This window comes from Hibiscus syriacus, unplaced genomic scaffold, assembly GCF_006381635.1.
Source record: "Hibiscus syriacus cultivar Baekdansim isolate YM2019G1 unplaced genomic scaffold, ASM638163v2 tig00000991_pilon, whole genome shotgun sequence".
NCBI lineage: Eukaryota > Viridiplantae > Streptophyta > Magnoliopsida > Malvales > Malvaceae > Hibiscus > Hibiscus syriacus.
Genome location: NW_024061840.1, coordinates 1,579,510 through 1,586,103, shown reverse-complemented (window position 1 = coordinate 1,586,103; position 6,594 = coordinate 1,579,510). Strand labels below are relative to the sequence as shown.

Here is a 6,594-nt window from a genome sequence, read left to right as displayed (position 1 = left end):
AGTTCTTCTGCAATGGTTGAGAGAGCATAAGGTCTCAGCTAAGATTGTCGATGCTGGATTTACTCACCTCGGGAGTTGTTCAAACAGTTCCGCCACAGCTGTATCAATGCACCCAAAGTCTTCGGGAAGATAATCAAACCGTAAAGACCCAGTGCAAAAATATCTATAGCCTTCCATTCATTAGGGTTATTCTTCATCAGTTGCTTGATATCATACCAAAAAATTCCTTCCCCGGTGCCTCTGCGTTGAGTCCGGTCAGTTACCCATTTCTCGTCTACTCCTGTAACTTTTTCCAACCCGTTTTTGAAAGGCTGACTTTTGATATGCTTGATATAGGCTCGCTCTAATATAATGTTTTCACAGTGTAGTAGTGTAGTATACTCTTCGATCGTGGGCACTATGTCCTCTCGGTTAAAGATGAAGCAGATGTACCCCGTGTTCCAGAATTGAACCAATGCTCTGATTAAGGGCTCATCAGTCTTTACATAAAACAAGAGTGCAATATCACCGTACCGTTGGCTGAACTTTTGTTTCCGGTCACTCTTCCAACTGTCCCAAATGTTCCGTAGCTCTTGGACATCGTTCTGCTTTAGGCTGACAGAGGCATAGCTAACCAGTTCTGACACATAGCTTCCCTGAAGATTGTCTCCCTTCTCTTTCTGAGTCTTCTCGGACCATAGTTGTACCTCAATGTTTTTTATCTCTTGCATTACAACCCTTTTGTCCATTAATTCAGATTATTTGTGTGTAATAAATACCTTTTTAGGGATCAATAGACTCTTTTTATGATGCAAATGCTAAAAATGACAAACACGAAAGCAAAAAGTTAGTAAAATAAGAATAATAATAATGAAAGTAAAAAGGTAGAAAGAAAAGCAAACTGCATGGTTAGGGTAAAAAAATATCCTAGGTTTTGAAATGGGGTTTTGGTGTAGGCTCTAATTCTTCATAGTCTTCCGGTTTAGGTTCTAAAAAAGGTACCCGAGTTCTCCTTGTTGGTGCCCCCTTGAGCTTGCCAGACCCTTAGTCCTAAGTCCATTTTAAGCTTATGTGGACTAAGTTAAACTCAAGAGGAAACATTCCCTTATGCCCATACGATGAATAAATTCACAAGAAGGCATAAGGTATATGAATCCCGAAGGTTACTTGCTATGCCCATACGGAGAATAAATTCTCATGAGAGTGCCACTTTCACCCCTACTTAAAAACTGTCAGTACAACTATTTATTTGAAAAAAATAATCAAAAGTAAGTAATAAGGATCGAAAAGTTACCTTATAATTTAAACTTACCATTTTCATTAAAAATACAACTGGAAATTACCTTAGTCTGACTCACTTACCAACTTCCCCAGCAGAGTCGCTAAACTATCGCGACTGTCTTTCGGGTGGGCCCGAAATTGGTCTTTGACTTAAAAAACGTTAGAGTCACCATCAATTATTTATTTTTCGACAAAAATTAGGTTGATCGGATACCATCTTACTTGATATGCGTTTTACAAAAGATGTGTAGGATTCGGGAGTCGGTTATAGTCAAGGAAGGGTTAGCATCCTTGAAATGCCCTTTCGGTACTAATTAATTTTCAGTTGTCTTTAATTAAGAAAATTGAAAGTTAAATTAAAAGGTAACAGTTTATCCTGATTACTTACCTCCAATCGGTTTTTAAAGTGTATCCTTAAAAAGATAGAAATGTAGTAAAGTACAAAATCGAATTAAGATAGAAAGAATGTAAATATTAAAAATAATGAACAAAATAAAAAAAATAATAAAATAACTAAGAATAAAAATAAATAAATTAAAATAAAATGGTAACATAAATAAAAAGAAAAAGAAAAGAAAAAATGGAATTAAATAAAATAAAAAAACAAAAACAAAAATTAAACAAACAAGGTAAAAGAAAATAAAGAAAAAAATAATATATATATATATATAATTTAATGTCTAATAAAACAAGTAAAAATAATAATAAAACAATAATAAATATATATATAAAATACTAGGTAAAAACAAATAAGAAAAGTAATATATATATATATAAACATATAAATAAAATATTAGAGAAAAAAATAAGAAATAAAATAAACAATAAAAATAAAATAAACAATAATAAAAAATAATCGTAAAAGGACCGAATCGAAAGAAAAAACAAATCAAGGGGTAAATTTCGAAGCAATTGGAAATTAAAATTGATTTAGGGGCAGAATGAGATCCCAAAAGAAAACGAGGGACTAAAAACAAGATTTCCCCTTTTAAAAACACGTGGATCTAGTATATCTATGGGTCGGGTCACGGGTCGATATAAAGGTCAAACTTTGGCCTAAAAAATTTCATTTTTTTCATTTTAAAACATAAACCCCCCATTCAAAGCTTTTCTCTCAAGTGTTATTCCCTCAAGGAAGAACACGATCGTGGTGTTTCCAGAAATCGGTGGCCACCGACTCGCCGGCCACCACTCATCGACGTTGGCCCACAAAAAATTACATTTTTAAAAAGCATTTTCCACCCACAATCTGAAAATCCGAACAATTTCTCAAAAACACCTCTTGGGAGAGTAGATCTAGAAAAGATCTTTCGAAACTTTCCCCCATTTCTCATCTGCGTTTCGAAACGAAGAAAATAAAACAACACCGGGTCACATGCAAGCAACAAACGACGAAAAGGTAAGATTTTTACCTTGTATTTCTTTTCGAAAAATGCTTCGAATGCTCTTACAGTTCTCTTGTATTTTGTGTGATTTTTAGTGCAATATTCGAGTGTATTTCGAATGTAATCTTGTACATGTATTTATAGCATTTATGAAGCCCTATTTCAGGGAGTTTGATCCCGAGTGAAACTCTAAATCTATTGTTTGTTGCTTTGTGGGTGTTGGTGCCGAGAGAATCGACAGATAACTCGGACGTGGCTTAACCAGGCAGTTGAGGCGGCTGCTGGGTGAGTGATACGGCGCTGATGGAAGCTGGAGTTGGGGTTGGAAAACCCTAGTTTGTATCCGGTAGAAGATTGGTCGGTTCGGGTCCTGGACTGGGTTTCGTTCCAACGGGTTATGAGCTGCGTGTTTTGGCTTTTGTTGGATCATTGTTGTACTTAGGTTTGGTTTTGTAATGGATTTTATTTTTATTTGGGCCTGTAAAATAAAAAGAGAAAAAATATATAAATAACATATAAATTATATAATATATATAATATAATCATATAATTATTTATATAGGGACGAAAGATGGTGTCTACAATTTTATACCTATAATATCCTCTCAATTTTGTATACCTAAACAATCTAACCAAATTAAAACACAAAACAATTGAATTTTGTAAGAAGTTTTAAACAGACTAATGGGACGGAAAAGAGTAATCCTATTAGCATTATTAGTTTTTGGAATAAGAGCCAAATTTACTTTAAAGATACAATCTTCAACTCTCTTCGTGGCCATGGAATTCCTTATGAACAGAAGAAGTGTCTTTGACAGTTTCCTAATGTCTTTCGTAGAAAATAGGTTGTATCCCATCTGGTCCTGAAGCTTTTAGATTCTTCATGTTAAAAGGAGCCTTCTTTACTTCTTTCAACGTCACCTCTTTGGAGAGGTCGTTTTCTACTATGCTGGAAATTTTGGGCAGGAACTTATTATACTCCTTTTGCAATTCTTCCCCATCTTTTCTAACGAAGAGATTTTTATAATAATCAACTACATGTCTCTCAAGAGTTGCTTTATCAATAATCCACGAATCACCCATATAGAGTCCCGAGATTATGTTGTTTTTTCGTCTGATCTTTGTCGTGATATGGAAATTTTTTGTATTTGTCTCTCCCTTTAAAATCCAACACAATCTACACTTTTGAAGCCAAAAAATTTCCTCTTGGGTTAAAGCTTTCAGTTATTCTTCCATCAGCTCTTTTTCAATCCTCTGTAGGCGAGTCGAATGAAAGTAATTTGGGGAATTTTGAATTCCTTCTCTTTCGTTTGAAGATTTTTTAAAAAATCCTTTTTTCAAATCAGAACTTTTTTCGTTTCCTTTATAGTTTCCGGGAGGGAAGTTCTTTTTCCATTCCAGGCTCTATTGAACACATCTTTGAAATCTGCATGTGAAAGCCACATGGCTTCAAATCTAAAGGGTCTCCTTTCCTTGTCCATCGGGTAAACCATATTGGTGTTTAGGAGAATCGGATGGTGGTCTGAGTAGCGTCTCCTAAGAGTGAATGAATGCATATTAGGAAAGAGGTCAATAGCTTTGGCATTGTGTAGAGTTCTGTCCAATCTTTCTTGAAGAATAGTATTTCAATGTCTAATTCTCACCCAAGTGAATTTATTTCCAACCCAACCCGCGTCCGTAAGATTGCATCAATTCCAATATTTATGAATTTCATAATTTGATCACACGGTTAGATTGACTTCCTTCTCTTTCATCGAGAGAAGCAATATTGTTAAAATCACCTATGACAACCCAGGGTTTGTCCATGGTATGAGAGTAGTTACTCAGATCCTCCCAACAATCTTCCCTTTTCCTTGAGTAAGGTTGGATGTAGACAAAACTCAGCAGCCAAGTTTTATCGTCCTATTTAAGGTCACAATGGATAGCCTGGTCAGTACTATAACTCACCGTAACGTCCATAAGACTAGAATTCCATATTAAAATAAGACCACCTTTGAACCCATTAGCAGGGCCTTCGAAAAACTAATTGAATTTTAGCCTTTTGCAAATTTTATTGAACATACCAGCGTCAGACTTTGTTTCAAGGAGGCACAGTTCTTCTCTCACCAAATCGAAGACATTCCTTATAAATTTAGGTTTCCTGCCCCTCTACAGTTCCAAGATATCGCTTTCATAAGGAATAATCTATTCTGGTCGCGTTACCCTTATCAATAGAGTTGTATTCCTCTAAATTGACAGTGTTGCCCATTATAACCTGATCCGTTCTATGTAATTCGGTCACTTCAGTAATGTGAATAGTATTATTTTTTACACGAGTTTCCACAGGGTTCACTCTCATTTCCTCCGTGCAAGAAAACTCTTTTGAAGTACCTTCTGTTGAAGCGGTTTGGTCTTCTGGTATATTTCTTCTAATTGAAACACTCTTTTTTGAACTTGTCATTATTCGTTTTGCTGGGTTGGCTATCTCTTTGTTCTGATTGTAGTGGGAGTTTCCCCAAACTCTTCTCTTTTTTATTTTTATTTTTATTTTAGTCCCTTTGTCTCTTTTGATTTCCTCACGAAGCTTGTTTGACTGAGATTTCCCTGGGTTTTGTTTCCTTAAGACAGCTTGATTTACAACATCTATTCCCTCCGTTTCTTCTTCATTCCCAAACACCTGAAATCTGTTGCCATCCTGATTCCCCTTTCTCTTTTCATCCTGATTTTTAGGATTACCATGATTAAAACGTTGCCTTCTCTGGACTAGCATCCATAGCCTAAATTTTTCACTTTCGGCTTCAGATCTTTTTTCAGGTTCCTTATTTTGAGGTGTGGGTCTTCCTGGACATCCTCCCTTTCTTGATTAGGTTGAGTCAATTCATTCTCCGAGTTTAATTTGTCATCTGTTTGGCATTCAGCTTCGACATTTTCTTGACTTTTTAGTATGCACAGTGTTGTTCTGTGTCCCACCATTCCGCAATTAAAGTAGACCAAAAGAACACCTTCGTATTCGATACTAAAGATAGTGTTACCAATACGGATCTTGGAAAGTAACAGTTTGCTTAAATCGACCTCCACGCATATTCTATCAAATTTTCCTCTTGTTGACCAAGTTGTTCTATAGTTGATCTTTATCGAAGTGCCTATCATTTTCCCGATGTTAACCAATATACCCTCATCAAAGTATTCCATTGGGAGACCCGGAATGTGAACCCAAATGGCAGTAGACTGAATCCTGGCACTATTGGTTAAGAAATGTGGACGCCATTTTTGGACCTTTAAGTAATGGTCCATTATCTTTCACGGACCCTCCGTCAGGACTTTCAGCCTGTCATTCATGTTTTGAAGCTTAACAACGTAGAACCCACTGCCAAGATCGATGCAATCAAAATCACCTTCTAGTTTCCACATGGAAGTTATTCTACTGATTAGTGTTTTGTAGGCTACCAATCTGCCCAGAAGCTTTATGGTTAAAGCTTTCCTCCAAGGTTTTCTAATCCTTTCTTTTTGTTTCTGTAGGTGTCTTGATTGTGGGAATTTCATCTTCTTCCATCTCATTTTTTTCATCAGAATCTACTTCCTCCTCTATTTTTTTGGAGTTTTGAAAGATTCCAGAAAAAAATAGGTGAGTCTACAACTGTATCTCTCCAAGATCTCGGTCTAATTTCTTCATCTTGATCTGCTTCATCTCTATCAGGCCTAACCCGTTTGTTTCTCTTGCTATTTTCTTCAGACATTTTCTCCGCCATAGTCACCACGGTGACGGGCAGAAACTTCGCTTGAGGAGGTGACACAATAGCCAGAAACAAGAAAGCTCCCAGAAGAGAAAATTCACATATACGGTCATCCAAATGTGAATTGGTTACAAATGTATTTAATTTAGTTCATAAATCATATTCAAGTTTTTTTTTCATAATTATGTTTTAAGCCATGTTTTAATATCTTTCTCATGCTGTGTGATTACTCTAAA

At 35.8% G+C, this 6,594-nt stretch overlaps 1 long non-coding RNA gene across 1 annotated transcript; it reads left to right on the top strand.

The window, feature by feature from the left end:
* Positions 1-5,187: 5,187 nt before the first annotated feature.
* Positions 5,188-6,546, top strand: LOC120119028. The gene is made up of 3 exons (XR_005515808.1): positions 5,188-6,062; positions 6,144-6,249; positions 6,358-6,546. It is a non-coding gene; the product is annotated as an uncharacterized LOC120119028 (long non-coding RNA).
* Positions 6,547-6,594: the final 48 nt, after the last annotated feature.